Source organism: Scyliorhinus canicula, chromosome 14 (assembly GCF_902713615.1).
Source record: "Scyliorhinus canicula chromosome 14, sScyCan1.1, whole genome shotgun sequence".
In the NCBI taxonomy this organism is placed as follows: domain Eukaryota; kingdom Metazoa; phylum Chordata; class Chondrichthyes; order Carcharhiniformes; family Scyliorhinidae; genus Scyliorhinus; species Scyliorhinus canicula.
The window spans coordinates 37,117,943-37,140,886 of record NC_052159.1 but is presented as its reverse complement, the minus strand read 5'-3'; the positions used below and the strand labels follow the sequence as shown (position 1 = coordinate 37,140,886).

Below are 22,944 nucleotides of genomic sequence, written 5' to 3'. Positions count from 1 at the left end.
CGAGTTTGACAATGCCTGTTGTAGAAGGAGGGCGAGAGAGAGAGAGACAGATGCTGCTCTGATATATCAATCTTGTTGAGCTGTATGCCTTGTGTTCCTTCTGTTTCATTTGACCCCACGGCTCGATCCCATTTCATTTCAGAGGCTGCCCCAGTTGCACCATGTTCTGCCTGGTTTACCCAGACAGCGAAAACAAACCCAAAATTGTATTGCAAGGTCCCATGTAGAGAGGGCTTTGTTTGGATGTGTATTGTTTTCTGCCCCCCCCCCCCCCCCCCCCTCCCACCCCCCCCGACCCCCCCGACCCCCACACACACACATCTAGCTGCTATTGTGGAACAATGGGAACTCCTGATCTGGAATATTATACGATGTGTAAACTGCCTTGCGATGGGCTCTATCATCTCTTTGATCACATCAGACTGATGGATATCATTATCTTCCTAGCCAATTTGGTGCCTGCGATTAGGATTAGGTGATCACAGTCTGTTGTGTGGGGTTGGATTTGGTTTAACATTCAAAAGGTTTTGGCCTTTCTGCTTTTGGGACCAACAGCCTGTGTTTTAAACAGGTTCCCCTTTCCCAAAACCGGCAGGTATCTGTGCTTGTCAGGCTACTGACTGACAAAAAGAGAAACACAAAGTCTCCTAACTCTCCCATGCTGGATAGCATGAAAGATGCCGCAAAATGAGTTTCACCCCTCACCTTAGAAAATAATCCCTACTAGATTTTATTTTTTTCGACATCAATCATTCTGTGATCTTTATGAATGAGTTTGCCAATTTATGCTGAATTTAGGGTGATTTTGTGATCCATGCAGTGGTGCCAACACTCATCAAGTTGCAGATGTTTGCACTAACCTTTCTTGTGGGTTCTCCAAGATAGTTACCATCACATGGGCAGGAGTTAGTTAAAGCAAACTGGACAGATTCCCATTTTCTACTCTGGGATTTTGTACTCTGCCTAATCCGGAAATCCACTTAACTGGAGACGATGTTAATGGAACAGCCTCGGTGACTTAAAATGCTGGGAATTCCAATGTTGTCTCAGGAAATAACTGGCAAGAGAGATGAAACATTCTTGTCTCTACCTGAATGGAACTGGGTCCCACTAGTGGGGTCTAAGTAGGGCAAGTGCTCTGAACATCAAGAGTAAGACAATTTTCTTGCTCACTCTTGCATGAGAGGGCTGGAGGGGGAATTGGGAAATGGAGGGAGGTACAATGGGTGTTTATGGGGCAGGGCAAAGGCATCTGGTTTGTGTCCTTAATAGTGGACAAAGTCTGTCTCGAGTCTGATGTGGTACTCCTCCCTCAAGATGGCGCTTTAGGGGCTGGTTTAGCACAGGGCTAAATCACTGGCTTTGAAAGCAGACCAAGGCAGGCCAGCAGCACGGTTCAATTCCCGTACCAGCCTCCCCGAACAGACGCCGGAATGTGGCGACTAGGGGCTTTTCACAGTAACTTCATTTGAAGCCTACTTGTGACGATAAGCGATTTTCATTTCATTTTTCATTTCATTGCAAGCTGTGCCCAGCATACACTCTAATTCTATCTTTTACTCTCGTTCTATGTTTCGAAAACTTCATTCTAACTGTTTTTAACTCTGTAACAAACTCTGCTGCCATCAGACTTTTGAATGGACCTACGTTGTGTTAAGTTGATCTTTTCTCTCCATCTCAGTTATGACTGTAACATTACATTCTGTAGTCTCTCCTTCCTTCCCTATGTACGGTATGTGTTGTTTGTACAGCATGCAAGAAACAACACTTTTCACTGTATACTAACACATGTGACAATAATGAATCAAATCAAATCAAAGTACTATCCTGCTAACTTGGCAAACTCTGATGGAATTGACCTTTGAGGGAATTGGAGTGTCCACTATCCTTTTCTCTGCTTGTGAGTTAGAAAGGGAACTTTAACCTCTAGAAGACAACATTTCAATCTCCCACCTGTACTTCAAGTATGAAAAAAAATGCATTAACAGATTTGAAGACTTGCCATAATGGAGCTACATGAGACCATTTAAACTCATTTTAAGCACTACTGTACAACTAGCAGAAACAGAAAATCATTATCTCACCTGGGCTGCAGTTCTATCCAGGTACCAGATGTGAAATGCCAAACTGTCTAATGTACTGTTCTATCCTCTACCCCATGATGGTGTAAATATCAACCCTCGGCTAAATATATACATTTGGTTTCACTAACTCACGGAATGCTTGATCTGTTCAGCAAATCGGGAGGAAATCATTTTCTGCTGGATCAGCTAATACTGAAAATAATCTTTTTCCATTTCATAGCTGTGGTTTTATGTTAAATGGATCAAGATACATGGGTTCGACATTGTAAAGTGCCAGTAATTCTCTGGATTTACATCTTAACAGGCACCTGGGATGTGTACCAAATGGCATGGTTCCCATCAGTTCAAATAAATTAGATGATCTTCTGCAAACTTTAGTTTTTCAAAAATGTTCATGATAAAGATTTAAAATAAACGATAGCATTTTAATGTTTTCATAAATAGAAGAGGGCAGAAATTATAAGCACTGGGGGAGGAATTAAGGCATGAACCTGGCGGGGGAGGGTGGGGATGAACCTGGGGCAAGAGTTCTGTTCCTTTTTGGCTGGATTAACAAATGACACTGGTGGCAGCTGGAGGAAGAACCTTTTTGACCCAACTTCGTAATGTTGCCTAGGAAAGTTTGGAATGATGATGTGTTCCCTAGTGTATCCCACCTCCTCACCACCATTGTAGCTCTCCCAGTGATCTATTATATTTCTAAAGATCTGTTCGCTGAGGAGAATTTAAACACTTTTCTGGCAACTTTTGTTCGGTCCAGCTTGAGGCTGGTGGGGCTGGTTTAGCACACTGGGCTAAATCGCTGGCTTTTAAAGCAGGCAGGCCAGCAGCACGGTTCAATTCCCGTACCAGCCTCCCCGAACAGGCGCCAGAATGTGGCGACTAGGGGCTTTTCACAGTAACTTCATTGAAGCCTACTCGTGACAATAAGCGATTTTCATTTTGTTTCATTTCTTTCCACCTCCCCAAACAGACGGGTCCCTCTGTTAAACTGCCACAGGTACAGTTGCGCAACCAAAGTTGGGATTGAGAATGTGGTGAGCATCAGCATAAGGAAGTGGCTGTTGTTCGCACACATGACGCCTCACCCCCTCAAGTTTAGGTGGCTAGGCCATGCTAAAATTACCCCTTAGAGTCCAAAGATGTACAGGTTAGGTGGGGTTATGGGGATAGGGTGGGGGGAGTGGGGTTAGGTAGCATGCTCTTTCAGAGGGTTGGTGCAGACTTGACGGGCTGCACCTTCTGCACTTTATGGATTCTGTAGTTCTATGATTCTAAGTGTTTGCAGAATTCCTACCCTGAGGAACCGCAAAGGCAGAAATGTAAATACCCTGCTGATGTGTTTAATAAACACTGACAAGTCTGGCAAAGATTTATGGCTGACATTTATCACTTATGTGAATGCGTGAGACAAAAAGTTGGAAATGTGTCTTTGACAGAAGCTCAGACTACCACACCTTTGGAATAAACCAATTACTTTGAATGTTTTCTTATCGTCACCAGGATGATACTTCAGTTCATTTCAAGTTATATCTGTAGGAGCTGTTTGATACCATTACTTACCGGGATGGGGGGAGCAGAGCCTATCTTGGTATTAGCCAACTAATTTTATGGAAGCAGTCAGAATACTGCCCAAAGCAGTAATCCAAAGCATAACTATTGGAAAGTAATCCTATACTGTGAAACTGGTCTGAATAAGTGGGAGAAATCACATACTTTGCTTACAGGAAATAAGCTGAATTAGTGAAAAACATCTGTGATTCAGCCTTAACATTTATCATGAGCTATTTGATTTAAATGTAAGTTTCTTCAGTGCAAATTTTATTTATATTCTAGATGCAGAGCTCCTGCTGAAGTAGGTGCTAGCTGAGCCTGTGTTGAGTGAATTGACATGGCTGTCTATTCCTTCATACTGCTGCTTGTACTCTCATTTGTCTCTCAGCTACTTATAAAGCAGGAATCGCTTTAATTCTCGATTTTCATTCGATTGGAAAACAAACTGCAAAGAATCACCAAGAAATGTAAAACCCATGCAGGTCTTTACAATTTATAATGCTCTTCTATTTCTTCCTTTTCGTTCTTTTATCTGGTTGAGGAGCCTATTTTTTGGCGAATAACGTAGGGAGATTTGAGTTCAATTGCTTATGACATAGGAAATCATAGGAGTTTTCAAATGCCAAAGGAGATGGTGGGGCCTCCTCCCTTTCCAGCCAGAGTGCTGGAAGTGATACTGCAGGGACTTGATGTAAAAAGAGATAATTGCTTTTTTTATTCAGTGAGGCGTCCTCCCTCGAAGAATGGCTGCTCAGATTGTTTGGGTGCAATGGCAGAGCAGGTTAGCTCTAACTGAGTTTTCTCTCTCAGGTCTCTCGTAATTAATGTGAGGATGAAACCTTTAGGGCACAATCTAATTGGAGAAGAGCTAAGTGCGGCAGTGAGCGAGAATTGCTGGGTGCTTCCCGATGGCCGTCCGGCGAGATCGTTACCGCCAACTGATTCGCCTGGACCTCACCTGGCAGCTTCCCATTAATGAGGTGGAGCAGGTCTTAAACCGATCTCGCAGTGCAATCCCCAGACAGTTCGCATGCCATGCCACCATGCAGACCCACTCCACGATTCGGAGCTGCTGACCTGGCCAGAATGTTAGACGCGGAGGAGTCCCGATGGAGCACCCTGAAGTGGTTGCAGGGTCTGCCATAGGTCAGCCAGTGCCGCCTTGGAGGTAGTGGTCACCAGCTCGAGGAGTGTAACCAGGAAGACTGCCACCCAGTGCCGTACGAAGCTCAAGTGACCTCCACCAGGCCACATGGGTGAATTGGCAGCGGCCCCCTGGCACCGATCCCACCTGACAACCCCAGCCGTACCCCCCTACCCTCCCCCAAACTATCTGACAGTTGGCACCACAATTCCCCCAGCACAATATCGCTCCTGTGTACCAGCATACCTTGGCACCCACCTGAAAACCCCACCCATTCCCAACAGCAGTTCCCACCATAGCGCCCCCTGCGTTGCATTAAGCCTGTAGCTCACAATTCCACAATTTGGCCCATAGCAGGCGGGAAAGGAGCAGACAGGCGGCGGGTGCCAGACATCCGAGTCTGCATCCCTTATAAGGAATGGGTCCTGAAGGCCACGGAGTGACCGAGGACAGAGTGGTCACCGACGTCGCGCTTAGCCTGCAGAGGTGAGGGTCCACCCTCCCCCAACAAGATGAACTGTCACATGTGAGTTGTTCATGCCAGATATAATGATCTTTCCCTCTCACTGACCACATGTCCATTCGCCGCAGGATCTCCATTTGGTAGTGCCGGCCCATCCAGGCCCCCCACCTTCCAAGAGAACACCTCAGAGGAGAGCTCCCAGGATGCCACCATTGAGACACAGGGCCGAACCATCGGTAGCTAGGGAGAGTTAGGGCAACCATTGTGGACCATTAAACCATGTTACACCCGAGTAATGTGAAGCCTCTGTCACGTTATTCCGCACTGTGGGCCGGCCTACATCCCCCATTCCCCATTGCCCTCCGTCGGCCCCAGCCCCAGCCCCTCGGGCACGATGATTCTAGATTTGGCACCCGCTCTTCCCCCCGGAGACATACCAAGGAAAGGTGATGGATGTGAGCACCCTGTCAGCAACCAGGCAGGAGTCAGGCTATGGCATAGATTGAGGAGCACAGAGCTCAGCTCACAGGGGGGTTACCATCACCTTCCTGCCTTGTATATTGACCCGCTGACAGTGCTGACACAGACCCATCACACCGCGGTGATGGTACACCAACCCGAGAGGGTGGAACAGGGTGGTTGGGGCGGGGTGGCGGGGACATGGCCGGGAGGGAGAGTTAAACCAGGAGTGGGAGTGGGGGGTGGGGAGACTGGTGGGTTGGGGGGGGGGGGAGCAACGGGGGCTGGGAAGAGGGGAGAGGGTGAGATGACAGACAAAACCGTGTCCTATGAGAAGCGGGCGAGGATGCGGGCCTCCCAGGTCCTGGCAGCATGCCGGACCATTGCTGCAGCCACCTGTCCTCCATCCTCTGGCTGGTCCCATGAGTCCGACCCGATCTCATCCTCTTGGTCTGGGTCCCCCTAATCCTTCTCCTCAGACAAGGCAAAATGTTCCTCCTCCTCCACCTCCACCACGTTGCGCCACTGCTGTGCCAGGTTGTGCCAAGAAACAAATAGTTACAAAGTAAAAGCCAGCATAATTGGGAATGTGAGAAAAGGAGAATGTTTTCTGAATTAGTAACTTAATGTTGAGTCATTAATGCTGTGCCACGTTGTGATCAGACCACTGCAAAGTGGTGATCCTACATAGTACATAGAACATACAGTGCAGAAGGAGGCCATTCGGCCCATCGAGTCTGCACCGACCCACTTCAGCCCTCACTTCCACCCTATCCCCGTAACCCAATAACCCCTCCTAACCTTTTTGGTCACTAAGGGCAATTTAGCATGGCTAATCCACCTAACCTGCACATCTTTGGACTGTGGGAGGAAACTGGAGCATCCAGAGGAAACCCACGCAGTCACGGGGAGAACGTGCAGACTTCGCACAATCGAACCTGGGATCCTGGCACTGTGAAGCCACAGTGCTATCCACTTGTGCTACCGTGCTGCCCAGGGTGATCCTCCAGGAGGTGTACAGGCAGTAGGAGCAGGTAACATCCTCCTCCATATGATGCCAAGTCCGCAAGGAAATGGCACAGGTGCTGCCTAGTTCCCTTGTTGAGGCAGAGCCTCCTGTGACACATGCTGTCCGACATCTCCTCGAATGATCAGCAACGCCTGTAACCTTGGCCTGTTGCCAGACTCCCCCTCTGGATGCCTCCCCAGCCTAATGGGGGGCCGGGTATGCAGGGTGTGTGCCGGACCCCTGCACATGAGCTGCCATCTTGAGCCTCCATCGAAGCTGCTGCCTTCTCCAGTGTCTGGTTGCCTGACCTGCCGCCAGCACCGTCAGGGCAGCTGCTGCAGGCTCCACAATATCATCCATAAAGTGATATCTGTAAGGAATTGGAGTGGGTGGGAGACTGACAAACCGGTTATGGCTTCCACCTTGGTACTCTAGAGTCCCGTAAGCCTCTCCCGCTTCTATTCCCTGCCATCTCTCAGAGTGCCATCCACCATGCTCGTCGACCCCGTCCTGCACACAGCAGGGGCCCCTGGGCACTGGACCCCAGACCCTGCCGGGGATATTACTTGGGCCCGATGCAGGTTCCCTCCCCGATCCACACACCCACCATCTGGTTGCGGAGATATTCCCAGTGCTCTTGGATGTTTGATTGTTGGCTGCCGCCTCTGTGGTGTGGGTATCTCCAGTGTTCAGCAAAGTGTCCGGGCCTCTCAGTCTGATTGGGATGGCAGGAACTAACACTCGCCTGCAACATGGCACGTCTGCCCACGGGAATCCACTTGGCAATGTTTTGTTTATTAAACCGTCAACAGTAACAAAGATTTGAAAATGAGCAATGTAACATTCCACATATTCCACTAACCATGAAACAACAAGGAAACAACACCGTTCCATATTGGTACTAATACAAAGCTGTATTTACTCATTTTCACAAAAAAACCCAAACACACACTGTGTGACATCATGTCCAGAACTTTGACGAGGAAATAACCTGTCCATCAATGTGTGACTTGTTCCACATATCAGTACCATTCTCCGTCCAGGAGCTGCAGCTCTCCCACCCGGCCCTCCCACACGGCCCAATCTCACCGGAACCAAATGCTGGCATCCACATATTCCACTAGCACTCAAGGCGCCATTGAACATCCTTGACTTCCAATGGGTCTAACCAGCGATGACGTGCCAGTTACATGCAGCACTCACCACATCAGCAACAAAAGCACAGCAATCTGTGAAAGCATTTGGCTCTGCAACTGGATCCTCGACTTCCTGACACATAGGTCACAATCAGTAAGGATAAACAACAACACCTCCTCGATAGTCCTTAATACTGAGGCCCTGCAAGGCTGTGTACTTAGCCACCTACTATACTTCCTATACACACACGACTGTGTGGCAAAATTTGGCTCCAACTCCATCTACAAGTTTGTTCATTACACGACCATAGTGGGTCAGCCCTCAAACAATGATGAGTCTGAGTACAGTAGGGAGATAGAGAACCTAGTGGCATGGTGTAACGACAACAATCTCTCCCTCAACGTCAGCAAAACTAAGAAGCTGGTCATTGACTTCAGGAAGCAAAGTACTGTACACACCTGCCTGCATCAATGGGCTGAGGAAGAAATAGTAGACAGCTTCAAATTCCTGGGTGTGCACATCACCAACAATCTGTTCCTGCTCCTCCCACGTTGATGCTACGATGAAGAAAGCACAACAACACCTATACTTCCTCAGGAAACTAAGGAAATTCGGCATGTCCACAGACTCTTACCAATTTTTACAGATGTACTATAGAAAGTATCCTATCTGACTCCATCACAGCCTGGTGTAATTACATGCACGGCCCAAGACTGTAAAAAATTACAGAGAGTCGTGAACACAGCCCAGTCCATCACGCAAACCCGCCTCCCATCCATTGACTCTTTCTACACCTCCCGCTGCCTTAGGAAAGCGGGCAGCATAATCAAAGACCCCTCCCAACCGGGTTATTCTCTCTTCGAACCTCTTCCATCTGGCAGGAGATACAAAATTCTGAGGACACGCACTAACAGATTTAAAAATGGCTTCTACCCCGCTGTTACCAGACTCCTGAATGACCCTCTTATGGACTGAATTGATCTCGCCACACATCTTCTCTACGAGTAGCACTACACTCTGTATGCTTCACTCTATGTCTATGTATTTTACTTTGTGTATTTATTGTATGTCCTATATTTTTAATGTATGGAACGATCTGCCTGGACTGTATGCAGAACAATACTTTTCACTGTACCTCGGTACACGTGACAATAAATCCAAATCCATTTCTTCAACACCATCGTCAGGTAGTCCATTTGGATCAACGTCACACACCAGGTCTTCTTGCTTCAAACCAGATTTCCCTCTGGGCTCATACGTCCTCTTGAGCCCGGTGTTCCAGGACCCAACTATCTTAGAAACAAATGTCCTTCTTTCCAGCTTCAGAAAAGGAAGGAAACAGCAACAGGATTCTCCAGGCATCTGCAGCCACCAGCAGGAGCAAGCAACAAACACAACCGGCAGCTGTGAAGTGCTCTTGTACCTAGCAATGCATATTTCCTATTGGTAATAGCCTTCAGCTGTGCAGCCAGATGCTGCCATGGTCAGCGGCAGCTACAATGACCTGCACCATATTACCACGGACAGGGCTCTCTCCTGGGGGTGTTCGGTGGGACAGACAGGAAGCAGTTGGAGTTGCTCCTGGTATGGATATACACTATCCAGGGGAGGAACATGTTGGACCCGCAGACGCTGAGCCCCTCTTCCCCCAGCCCAGAGGCGACCCTCTCCCACCATTAGCACCCGACACATTGCCCGAGTCCTCACCCACTGGGGGCTCCCCCAACCACCCCGATTTCTAAGATGGCGACTCACCTTTCCGATCCCCACAGCAGCCATTGCACTAGCTTCACATTTTTAAATAGGTGTGCTAAAGGGTCCCCACGTGACCGCTCGCTGGGAGGGGGCCGGCTAAATCACGGGAGGCCGTTAGATAGAGGGTCCATCACGTTAACATTGTGGAGATTAGCCTTAATTGGTGATTGTTGGTTTCTTGCCTTGTCTAGGCAGGATATGGATCCCGCCAACAGAAGTGGGCCGGTTAGATCGGATAACAATTGGTCCGGGCGTGGATCCTGAATTCAGCCTCTCCCGCAATCTAACCGGCTCACTCAGATCTGTGCTTAGTGCAACGCGGCCGTTAAATCACGCCCTTATCCCAGGATCATGGGGAACAGATATGGAGGTGGAAATTAAGCTGAAAGTTTTAGATGAAACCCACAGCTTGAGTGATGAATATCAAATGTAAATGGTTTAGAGAAGTTAGAAAGGGTTGGCCAGAGGCCTTGCTCCAGGAAACCTTGAAACCTTGAAATGATGATGTGGGACTCCCCACAGAGACAGCATCCACCCATTAAGCAACACCTCTTGAGCACCATTAAAGAAGTGATTTTGTTATACATACTGCAAAGTACAATGGCTAGCATGTACTGAAGAATGCTAACCAGATTTATGTAGTGCTATCTGACTGTCTTACACGATTATGTTCTCCTTGGGATAAGGTAGCATCATGAGTGCCATCTGAAGTAATGTCACGCTACCCCCGACAACCCTCCCAATACAAACTGTGGTAGTCACCACTGTTGTATTATATTGTGTATATACTGTACTGCATACAACGGCATTACGGTCAGGCCCCTGTACTACAGGTACGGGGGTAGATCCTGGCCTGCTGGCTCCGGCAGTAGGCAGAGTATAAATGCGTGTGCTCTCCGAACTGCAGCCATTTAAGCAGCAGCTGTAGGAGACCACACATCTCTGTGTAATAAAGCCTCGATTACTCTCTGCTCTCGTCTCGTCGTAATTGATAGTGCATCACAAACTAACATCAAATGCTATGAGTTCTCGGAGAGAATATCATATTTAGCATCATAAACATTTTGCTGGGGTTCTCCGATCCACCAGCCACGTTTTCCGGCCTGTCACGTCCCCGCCGGCAGCTGAATTCTCCATTCCCGCAGCCGGCCAAAGGGGTTTCCCATTGTGGCCACCTTACTCCGTCGGGAAACCCGCAGGCCTGGGTGCACTGGCGGTGGACTGGAGGAACCCCCTGACGGGGAAACCTGGCCCTTAGGTTTCAAGTCAGTTCTGTTTATTTTCGCCATGTCGGGAAATTACCTTGACAGCGTCCTGACTTGGGGCTTCAGTAACCTTGCACTGGATTTTCCGATTCTGGGGCTATGTCCCCATGCTGGTGTGAGAACGGTGGGAAAACTGGCGCAAAGCAGCCACCGATTCCCCATTTTGCTGGGGGCTAGTAGGGAGGCAGCGTAGAGCACCCGGTTCTCGCTGCCGATACAGCCTGGAGAATTGCTGGGTCCGTGACTGCGCATGGTGGCGGCCGCGTTATGCTTCATGGCGGATGCCGCTCGCGAACCCGGCCCTCGAAATAGTCCTCCCCTTCAGCCGACTCACGTGTCCCGGACCACCCCACCACAGTGCCTCCAGCCCCGAATATGTCTACCCCCGCCCACGGATCAGCCCTCCCCCGATTGTGGCGATGCTGGACTGAGTCTGCAGCCGCCACACTGTGATCCCGACAGGTGAGACACACGTGCCCCACGCCGTCGGGAACTCGGCTGGTCAGGAACGGAGCATTGCGGGGCTGGCATCAGCCAACTTGTGGAGGCCGTGGATACGGCATGCGCTGTACTCTGCGAGTACGCTGCTTTTCAGGGGGTGGAGCATTGCGAAAGCGGCGCTGCCCCCGATTTTGGCGTCATCGGGGATTCTCCAAACGCGATTTTGCCGTCGGGGATCGGTGAATCAACCTGCTTATTGCGGCCTTACATTCTGCCTCCATCCAAATGGCAGAGTATGCTGAATGAGTGTCCAGTCACAAAATATATGACACAGTTCTTGGAGAAATCCAGCAGTCGCCCAGCACATTTTCATCTTTTGTGAGAAAAGCGTATGGAAGGAACATTAAATTAGGAAGCAGGAGACATTTGACTGACTTGCTCATGTGGTTCTTCCTGCCCCAGCTGCAACAGGCTTGTGGCCCCCCTTCTCACCCTGCCTCTGAGAGTGGAAGGCAATGGCAAACCACCACTGACAAAAACAAATCTGCTAAAGGAAATGGTTCAGGATGAAGCATCACAGACAACGTGCCAAGGACCGGTTCTGGGTAGAGCGCATGTAATGTGACGGAAATTGTACATAGTTATTTTATGATGGAGATTTTAAATTACTGTTTATCCTATTATGTTTGGATTGTTCCTTCAGAGTGTTTAAAAAAAAAAGCATGAGTCAGAGTTTCATCGTTCTTGTGGCTTTGGCTAATTCCAGCCTGCCGAATAATACTGAGTTTCTGTAATTCATAATTAATTGATCCATGCAAAGCCAGGCTTTATCCATCCATGGACTTTTATTGATGTGACAGGCAATATCAAATGACTCAGATACAATCAACTTTGCAACTCAGATACAATGGACTAAATTCTCCACCGCCCGCCATCGATGCAACGGAGAATTAGGCGATAAATTAGGAAAAAAGCGGATCGACGCCTGATACTCCGGCCACCTGCTGGCAGTGGAATCTGGGTTCCCACCCGCGTGCCAGTGGGAAGATGCAAACAGGTCTTAATGACCCAGTTGCATCCATTTAGTGGGCAGGGCACCATATTCTCCATGCCCTTGCCATTCTCTGGTCCTGCAGGCCGGGAATCACATGGGCGCGGATTACAACAAGTATGGACAAACATGGCCCTGACGTTGTGGACTTCGCCGTGGGCCAAGGAGGTATCCCCTTAAGAGTGTTGCACCCAAAGCCCACCCTACGGCCACCCTCCCACCCTTCAATGCCAGATATGCCCACCCCATCTGTAGTGATCTCTGTATGTGCATGTACATAAGGAGTTAATGTGTAATCAGTCGCACCAGAAGATCACTTGAGGGCCGGACCAACAGAGGTATAAAAGCAACCACATTGTGCCTCTCTCTCTCTCTCTCTCTTTTGAATGTACTGTGACCAGGAAAGGTCAGATGGTTAGTGCAGTCAAGCATAGTTACTGTAGTTAGATCTTGTTAACCTTATCACTAGTATCAATGTTAAAGTAAGAACTCAGGCAATTATTGTTATAGTTACTCAATAAATCTTTTGTTACTACTGGATGAGTTTGAGTCTTCTTCGAGATTCAGAAAACCTCATCAGTAACCAAGGCTTAAGTAACACATATTACACTCGGTAGTATATCAAACACACATCGAAGTGTAATAAAAGATGATGCAGGAAGGGCGCAGATTACAAGTATGGACAAACATGGCCCTGACATAGTGGACTTCGCCGTGGGCCAAGGAGGTAACCCCTTAAGAGTGTTGCACCCTACGCCCACCCAACAGCCACCCTCCCATCTTACAATGCCAGACATGCCCACCCCATCCCAACCAGACATCCCCATTCCCCCCATAAATAAATAGACCCCTAAATAAGGGGACTCCCCACAGAGACCTCCTAAATAGGGCCCCCCAGAGAACCCCTAAAATGGGGAATATCCCACAAGAGACCCCCTAAATAAAGGAACTCTCATAGAGACCCTTAAATATGGGGACCCCCAGAGACCCCCCAACTGTAAGAAACCTCCCAGAGAACCCCTAAAGAAAGGATCACCATAGAGACCCCTGTATAGGGGGAGCCTCCAGAGATCCCCTAACTAGTACCTACTAGCACCTTCCAAACCCATCACCACTACCATCTAGAAGGACAAGAGCAGCATATATCTGGGAACCGCACCACCTGGAGGTTCTTCTCTAAGTCAGTCACCATCCTGACTCAGAAATATATCGCTCTTCCTTCACTGTCAGTGGGGCAACAGGCTGAAACTCCCTCGCTACCCGCACAATGGGTGTACCTACACAAAGGGACTCCAGCTGTTCAAGAAGGCGACACATCACCACCTTCTGAAAGGCAACTAGCGATGGACAATAAATGCTGACGTAACCAGTGTTGCCCACATCCCGTAAATGAGTAAAGAAAATATAGTAAATTAAAGGATCCCACCACAGACACGCCCTAATTACAAGAACTCCCATGAGACCCCCTATCTAAAGGGACCCCCAAAATCCTGAAATAAAGGAACTCCCCAGAGATCCCCTAACTAATTGGAGCCCCCAAGGCCCCTAAATAAAGGAACCCCCCCCCCCCCCCCCCAGAGACCCCCTGACTATAGAGAACCCCCCAGAGATCCCCTAACTAAAGGGACCCCCAAAACCCCATAAGTAAAGGAACCCCTCCAGGTACGCCCTGACCTGAGGGACTCCCCAAGGGACCCCCTAACCTATTGGACCCTCCAAGACCCACTAAATAAAGGAACCTCGCCCAGAGACCCCCTGACTATAGCGACTCCCCAGAGACTCCTAACCAAAATATACAGCCAGGGAACCCACAAATAAAAGTAGCTCCACAGAGACCTCCTAACTAAAGGAGCTCCCCCACCCACAGACCTCCCCAGAAAATGCACCCCTATCTGGAAGCTAGAGAGCAGTACAGACAGTTAAAACAATTAATACCAACCTGAGCACCCAGGTGCTGGCTCAGATAGGGGAAGCTCATTCCTGGACACAGAAAAGCAGCAACCTGTGTTTAAACCCCTCAATCCTTTAGCTGAAAGCCATTCAGCCATTTATGTTAGTGGCTATGATTGACAACTTCTAAAAATACAGCTGTGAATCTTGCTTCATTCATCTCCCTTCATGGATGAGTAACTCTGAAGCGTGTCGCGTCTTTTCGTCTGACGTCACTTCGTCCAACGACACTTCGTCCACGTCTTTTGGTCCAACGTCTTTTTGACCGCCCGTCTTTTGGTCCAATGTCACTTCGTCCAATTATCCAATTACAAATTAACTCCGTACAAAACCATTTAATTGATAAAATGCAAGTACAATACAGCAAGTGAATTTAATTGCTACAATGCAAGTAATTGATAAAATGCAAGTAAAATGCAAGTTGAAAAATGCAGTTAAAAAATCTAAAAATGCAGTTAAAAAATCTAAAAGTTTACTAATTACTTAAAATTCCCGAATTAAGAAAGAGAACGGTAATATCTATCCTTTAACGAGGCTCGTTAAAGGAAAGAGAACGATAATAACTATCCTTTAACGAGGCTCGTTAAAGGAAAGAGACCGGTAATAAAAATCCTTTATTGCATATTATACCTTGCTTTGTGCATTAGGGAAGATTTCTATTTACAAAAAGTTAATGTGGGGAGTGGAGTGGAGTGCTACTAAGCAAGTTACAAAAAGTCTTTTACAAAAACAATCATCCGACAAAAAAACGTAACAAGTCACAAAAAGTCTTTCACGAAAAAAATCATCGGACAAAAAGACGTTGGACCAAAAGACGGGCGGACAAAAAGACGTTGGACCAAAAGACGGGCGGACAAAAAGACGTTGGACCAAAAGACGGGCGGACAAAAAGACGTTGGACCAAAAGACGTGGACGAAGTGTCGTTGGACGAAGTGACGTCGGACGAAAAGACATAGCACCACTCTGAAGTGCAGTAACCCCCTTTCACACTTGAGTGATTTTGAAGTGCTGAGCTGTAAATTGACAGCACTTAACTCTTCCGAACTCCAGTGGATACAAGCCTAGCTTGTCTAACCTTTCCTCATAAGACAACCCTCCTATTCCAGGTATTAGTCTAGTACCATCTCCATCACAAAGGACTAATAAGAAAAAAAGATGAAAACAGGATCAATAGGTGACAAAACAGGATCAATAGGTGACACAGTCTGAAAGTTGGTCCTGTGGGATAAAGATTATTAGTATTAGGAAGCCAGTGGAGCTCAATGAGGGCTTAACGTCAGTGAGTCAGAAATAGACGGTTACGATGTTCAAACCTGTCGGTCAGATTCAAAAAGCTGATGGGATCAATTAAATTGTTTTCCTTAATTACAACTAATCTAAATAATAATCGCATCACAAACCACATGTCCATGGATAATTTAGAACTAATGAACACCCTGGTGCATAAATTACTGTCTCAATCTAAGTTTGACGACCCACATTTATTAAATAAAGCAACAAAAGCAATTTATCCCCGAGCTTGAGGAAATTTCACTTGAAATTCAAGGGCCGGGATTCTCCAAAATCCCGGCAAAGTGTTAACGCCGGCGGAAACGATTCAGTGGCCCAGCGATTCAGTGGCCCGCAGGGGCCCAGAACGGCGCTGGAGTGCTGCACGCAGCCCTGCACTGCTGCACATGCATGCAGTGGCCATTTCCGCATCTACGCATGTGTGTGATGGCCGTTTCCGCACCGGCGCTTGCGCATGGTGGCTGTTCCCGCATTGGCGCTGTGCAACATGGCAGAGCCACAGACTGGCCCCGCACGGAAGGAGGTAGGGCCCCTCCAGATTGCGCGCGCTTGCCGATTGGTCGTCCCCGATCACGGGCATGGCCGTCGTGCAGGCCCCCCCCCGGAGTCTGATCCGCCTGCTCCCCCCCCACCAGGACGGCCACTGGGCCGCGGGTCCGAGCTCCCGCCGGGTGGTACGAGGTTGGAACCACGGCGGCGGAACTTGGCGGAACTCGCCCGGTTGATCGCGGAGAATCGCCGCGGGGTGTGTTGACCGCGCACGCGACTGCCGCCAATTCTCCGGTCGCCGGAGAATCATGTCCTGACATTGGAGCAGCGTGGAGGGAATTTCCAGCATGACCGGCAATTCTCCAACCCGGTGCGGGCTCGGAGAATCCTGACCAAGATGTCCAGACTTCCGATGGCGGCATGTAGGAGGAGGTCGCACATTGGAGGGCTCCTGCTTGAGGCTTGAATTTTTAGAATTTAATGCCTGGTCCCAGGGGCAATTTTTGGTTGAATAAGTGCAGGACGACATAAGGAAAAAAGATGTCCAAAACCCAAAGGTAAACAGCCATGAAGAAGGGGGCTGATGAAGGTTCGCCATCGAGTAGAAGGGTCGGCTCAGGAACTGAAAGGAAGGCAGAGGCTGGGTCGCTGGGTGGGGCTGCACTGCTCACGGCAGAAAAGATGACCGAGGTGATTGTCGTGGAACTTGAAAATCAGTTCACAAAGCACATGGATGTGATGAGGAAGGTGATGGTGGCATTATTGAAGGTGCTAGTGGAGGAGGCGAGTGCCCGGTGAGGGCGGCAGTACCGAGAGCATCGGCCGAGGTGTGGGAGCAGGGTGAGGCACTGAAGGAAGTGGAAGATGCATTGTCCCAACACAGTGATCAACTCACCTCAATGGGGAAGGAGCTGCGGAGGGTGGTGGAGGCCAACAAGGGTCTGCGAGCCAAAATGGAGGACTTGGAAAACAGATCTAGGTGGCAAAATCTGAGGATCATAGGTCTGCCCAAAGGGGTGGAGGGCCCGAAGCCGACGGAGTATTTTGCCAGGATGTTGGCGGAGCTGTTGGGGGAGGGGGAAGATCCCTCTCGGTACAATCTGGATCGGGCTCATAGGGCGTGGAAGCCTATACCAAAGGTGAATGAGCCGCCAAAAGCAGTGACTATTTGTTTCTGTAGGTACTACGGAAGGAGAAGGTCCTGTGTTGAGCAAAGCAGAAGCAGTAAGTGCAGTGGGCTGTAGCTGGTATACGTATATACCAGGACTTTACAGTGGAGTTGGTGAGGAGGTGGGCAGCCTTCAGCCGAGTGAAGACAGCACTGTATAACCGCAGGGTGCGATGTGGCATAGTGTACCCAGCTAAGTTGAGAGAGTCCTACAAATCCAAAGACTTCTATTTTGAGATGGTGGAAGCGGCGTAGGTGTTTGTGAAGGCAGAAGGACTGGGGCAGAATTGAGAAATGGGACTGAGGATTGGTCTTGTACTGAGGGTAGGGGGTTTGTAGGAGTGTATGTAGCTTTATCTTTTCACTGTATGGTGGCATATGTGCTAAATGAGTCGACGTTGTCTATCTGGACAAGGTAAGAGTTGGGATTTTCCTTTGTAATGATGGTTCTTTGGGGTTTGTGTGTTGCCACACACTGGAGTCGTGTGTTGAAGGGGATTTCTTTGTTTTCCTGAGACCGGGCAGGGGGGGGAGGGGATTGGAGGGGAGTGAGGCCTGGGCCGGGGCCTCCACACTGGCTAGTTTAGGTTGGCCAGTGAACGGGAGTGTGGTGGGGGGAGGGGCTGCGGCCATTGGAGCCTGGCAGAACAGCTTTCGATGGGCCTAGGAGGGGTGAAAAGTTGGGGGAGGGGACCGATACTGTGTGAGATGGTTTGGAGAGGAAGTGGAGGGGAGGAGTCTGGGAGGGGGGTGGGGGAGTTCTGCAATTCATGGGTGTCGTTCATTGTACTCTTTCAGGCAATGGATAGCCTTGAATATTAGCAGGAGAGGGTTTGGGGAGGCTGCACTATATATACAGTAGTCCCCCGTTATAACGCGGGTGTTGGGGTCCAAGACAGCCACCCGCGTTACATCCGAGCCGCGGATCATTTTATCATTCAAAACTCATACGAACAGTCATTTGTAATTTTAAACTATATAAACTTAAACTATACGCATATAAACGTATCATCAGCAACAACGCAGGGTAGCAGTGTGGAGGCAGGAATTCTGTAATTTGAGAAACAGGATTTGGACATCACACATTTTGAAGGAGTACAGAGAAAAAGCCTCGCAACACTGCGCCCGGAGGCGTACAGACTGTTCGAAGCGGAGCAGAGACCACAGGGCAAGTGACTGCAGATGTCAACATCCAAGCTTTAAAACTGAGCCCACTCCCCAATGCTCGCGAGTAAGGGTTCCCCTTCCTGAATGCAGCCCATCACTCTCGCTGCTGTCAGCAGGCTTGTTTGCTAAAAATAATCCGCTCCCCGACTGGAAACCTGAAGTTGCCCCAGCTCCGTCCCAGTGCAAGTAAGTTAGGGTCTATAAGCCCCCCCCGCCGTATATCGCGAACCGCGGTATTGCGGGGCGCGGTATAACGGGGGACTACTGTATTAATGGTCACTATGGGCGATTCCTGATTCCTTTTTGGGTTTTTTATTTGATGTTTATGTTGTCATGCGGGCTGTTGTTTGGGGTTGGTGGGAGGATGGGATCGTTGTTGTTAATAAGAGGATTGACATTGTATTCGTTACCGTTTACTGTTTGTTGGTGGGTGTAAATTTTGAAGAAGATGCGAAAAAGGAGAACAACAAATTTAAAAAAAAAGAAATTCATGGGGTGTCCAAAGATGCACAGGTTGATTGGCCATGCTAAGAAAAAAAAATTGCGAAAATGTTAGGTGGGATTTGGGGATAGGCTGGGAGCATGGGCCGAGGTAGGATGCTCTTTCGGAGGGTCAGTGCAGACTCGATGGGCCAAATGGCTTCTTTCTGCACAATAGGAATTCTATGATTTCTATGAGACCTGATCCTGACATTCACAAAATGCATTTTCAGCAGACGTCACTGGATGATAATGAAGAATGGAAAATCTAACTCATTTCCTTTTGCTGGTTAGTTTTTGTCCTCTCCGAGTTCCCGCTTTATTCCTTTGCTTTGCTGCCACCCAGAAATTGACACTGCATCAAAACACATCTTTTTTTTCTTTACTTTACCCATGACCACTCTCTTGGCTTTTGTACCATGAAGCAAATATTTGGGGCGTTTTGTATTGAAACCTTACGGAACAGGGAGACCAACTTGCTAAATAGCTTTGAAATGTGGGTTTGGAAGAGAATAGAAAGGACCTGCCAGACAGGAAAAGGAAGAAATATTGAAGTGCTGTGGAGAATTAACAAACCAAGACATTTCACAAACATAATTAGGAAAAAGCAGAGAGACTGGATAGGACATATTTTAAGAGGAAATGGATGGACAAGTGGTGTTGCAATTCTATAGGGTGTTGGTGAGACAACATCTAGAGTATTGTGTCCAGTTTTTGACTCCTTATTTGAGGAAGGATGTGGTGGCATTGGAGGCAGTTCGAAGGAGGTTCACTAGTTGATTTTGAGGATGAAAGAGTATGAGGAGAGATTAAATAGTTTGGACTTATACTCGTTGGAGTTTAGAAGAATGAGAGGGGATCTGGTTGGGGTATATAACATACTAAAGTAAACGTGAACCAAATGTTCCCACTTATGAGGCAATCTAGAATCAGAGGTCACAGATACAGATTGAGAGGTGGTAGATTTAGAACTGAAATGAGGAGGAACTATTTCTCACAGAGGGTGGTGAATTTGTGGAACTCGCTGTTCCATAGTGCGATGGAATCTGAGTCATTAAATGGTTTCAACAAGGAGTTAGGTGTATTTATGATTTAAAAATAGGTTAAAAGGATATGGGGAGCAGGTAAGGAGGTGGATTTGAGACCAGAAAGAGATCAGCCATGATCTGATTGAATGGTGGAGCAAGCTCGAAGGGCTGAATTGCCTACCTCTGCTCCTAATTCCTATGTTCCTACGTTCCTATGGCTTGCAAGAGATATTCTGGAGGGAACATTTCAAGGAAGAAGATGGAAGAAGAGAATACCAATGCTGGATGGCTTGAAAATTGAAGGAAGTTGTTTGAAAATGAAAAGACTGGCACATGTTAGAGAGATGTGGAAAGACTGCTATGAGCCAAGGACCTGCCTTCAGACAGAGAGTATACGATGAGGATGATCATGAAACCTTTTGCCATGTAATCTCTCCTGCCCTCCACCCTATCATAGACTTATTACATTTCTATCTTTCCTCAGTTCTGAGGAAGGGTCATCGGCCTGCAGAATAAACTTTGTTTCTCTCCATAGATGCTGCCTGACTTGCTGAGTATTTCCAGCATTATCTATTTTTATTACTGCTTTTCAATCTCTTTCCTGGCTCAGATTTCCAACATCTGCAGTATTTTGCTTTGTTCCAATCACATCCTGTGGGAAAAGTGTTGGAAATCTAGTTAACAGAAAGTATGACACAGAATCAAGTCAATGAGACCATCAGCTGATCTTGAGGTTGATTCTTCACATGAGCAGTTGTCTGAATTAATATAAATATATCACATTCCCGTATCTCGTTATCTCCGTGTTTCCAACAACACATTTGAATCAGTGCTTCCTGATGAATTCAGGGAGTCCATTTTGTTTTTCACTTTGTCTGGGAACTGAATATTGTCAATAACACTAACAGTAATTGCTTATTATTTACATTGTTTTTTCATACCAATTACCTAAACAAAAAGGGAAATCCTCTTAGATGGCTCAGCTTTCACAATAAAATTAATGGTGAGGTTCCAAGTATAAATTGGACAGAAACTTTTCACATGCGTGTAAATCAGAAAGTAACTCTCCGAGTTGTTCTGATCCTCCAGAAATTGTACTAATCGGGTCGATTGACTCACCATTCTTATATATGGAATTAATGTAACTGCTGAAGTTACCCACAAGTTACCAACTAAATGCAGGAGAAAAGGTTAAGGCATGGGTGGCACAGTGGCACAGTGGTCAACACTGCTGCCTTCCAGCTCCAAGGGCCTGGGTTCGATTCTGGCCTTGGGTGACTATGTGGAGTTTGCACGCTCGTCCCGTGTCTGCATGGGCTCCCTCTGGGTGCTCTTGTTTCCTCCCACAGTCCAAAAGATGTACAGGTTAGGTGGATTGGCCATGCCAAATTGCCCCTTAGTGTCCAAAGATGTGCAAGTTAGTTGGGGTAATTTGGTTGTGGGGATCGGGGGGGGGGGAGTGGGGCCTGAGTGGGGTGCTCTTTCAGAGGGTCGGTGCAGACTCGATGGACCAATTGGCCTCCTTCTACACTGTAGGAATTCTATGGTTCTATGTCCATTCTAATCTGAGTACATTTTTAAAAGTGTGCTGAGTCTGAATTATTGCCCAACAAACACCCTGACATTGAAAATGAATTTCCTTCAAATTTGAATTATTGCTGGAGATTTAACTTTTAAAATATTTTTTGTTCTATCTCATCTCTCACCCACTCTCTCTCAGTCCCATTGTTCTTTTCCTCTCCTAATTTCACTTTATGTATGTGATTTGGAATTGAATTAAATATTCCAACTGGCACTTGTTGGTTCGGACTCTGCGCCCTTCATTAAGAAATGTTTGAGTGGTTAAGAAGATAGACAGATATACTCTCAGGTCCCAGGTCTTCTGCAGAGTGCACTGAGTTAGAGTGGGTGTTTAATCCCTACATTTTCAGTTTCAAAATCCTCCAGAAAGCCTGTGGGCAAGAGTGAGTTTAACTGGCACAGTGCACTCTTGGCTGATGGCAAAATCCTGGCCGTTGACACACTTACTAACAAGATGAAAATAATTACAAATGACACCCATAAATTAATAGTTGGAGACTTTTATAGTTCCTTGTTTAAAAAAACCACCACATTTATGTAAACTATTGCTGTGTTTTACCTTGTGCATGCTACAGTTGAACAAACTGTTTTGCATTATAGAAAGAAGTTCTTTATGCCAAGAATATAATGCTACTAACTCAGATACAATTGAAAATGGATACAATTGGATTCCTACGCTGTTGTTTTTAGTGGATTATGTGACTTTCTGCACCATAAACATGTCATTCATCATTTGTGGACAGTAGTCTGCACTACTATGATACATAACAGTAAAATAGCTGACAGACTATTTTTCAGTCATCGAGTTCAACAAGAATTGATTTATTCTGTCCTGGAACAACTTTATGTACACGGGAGGCGCTTCTGTTCCAAGCATCTTCGATAAATAATAATAATCTGTAATAATCTTTATTGGTGTCACATGTAGGCTTACATTAACACTGCAGTGAAGTTACTGTGAAAATCCTCTAGTCGCCAAACTCCGGCGCCTGCTCGGGTGCACCGAGGGAGAATTCAGAATGTCCAATTCACCTAACAAGCATGCCTTTCGGGATTTGTGGGAGGAAACCGGAGCACCCGGAGGAAACCCACGCAGACACGGGGAGAAGGTGCAGACTCCGCACAGACAGTAACTCAAATGGGAATCGAACCCTGGGACCCTGCCACTGTGAAGCAACAGTCCTAACCACTGTATTACCGTGCCGCCCAAGACTGGGGACATGGGAACACTGACTGGGAGATCCAGCTCCTAAATCACAACCACCTCTTTTGCTGCTGGCCTTGGAAGGGGCCTGTTCGAAAGAATGTGCTCTGTGAAATTGCATACAAGGCAACGGTAACTGCACATCAAGCATTGTTCGTTAGTCAAGATGAGCTTTGCGAAATCCCAAGGACTGGGAACATGTTGGGCAGGTTCTTTCTTTCTTT

The 22,944-nt window shown here is 47.6% G+C and overlaps 1 long non-coding RNA gene across 1 annotated transcript in view; it reads left to right on the top strand.

Moving 5' to 3' along the window:
- The window catches only part of LOC119977816, a 222,908-nt gene that overhangs the window by 97,414 nt on the left and 102,550 nt on the right, over positions 1 to 22,944 (top strand). The gene's annotated exons all lie outside the window — the stretch shown is intronic.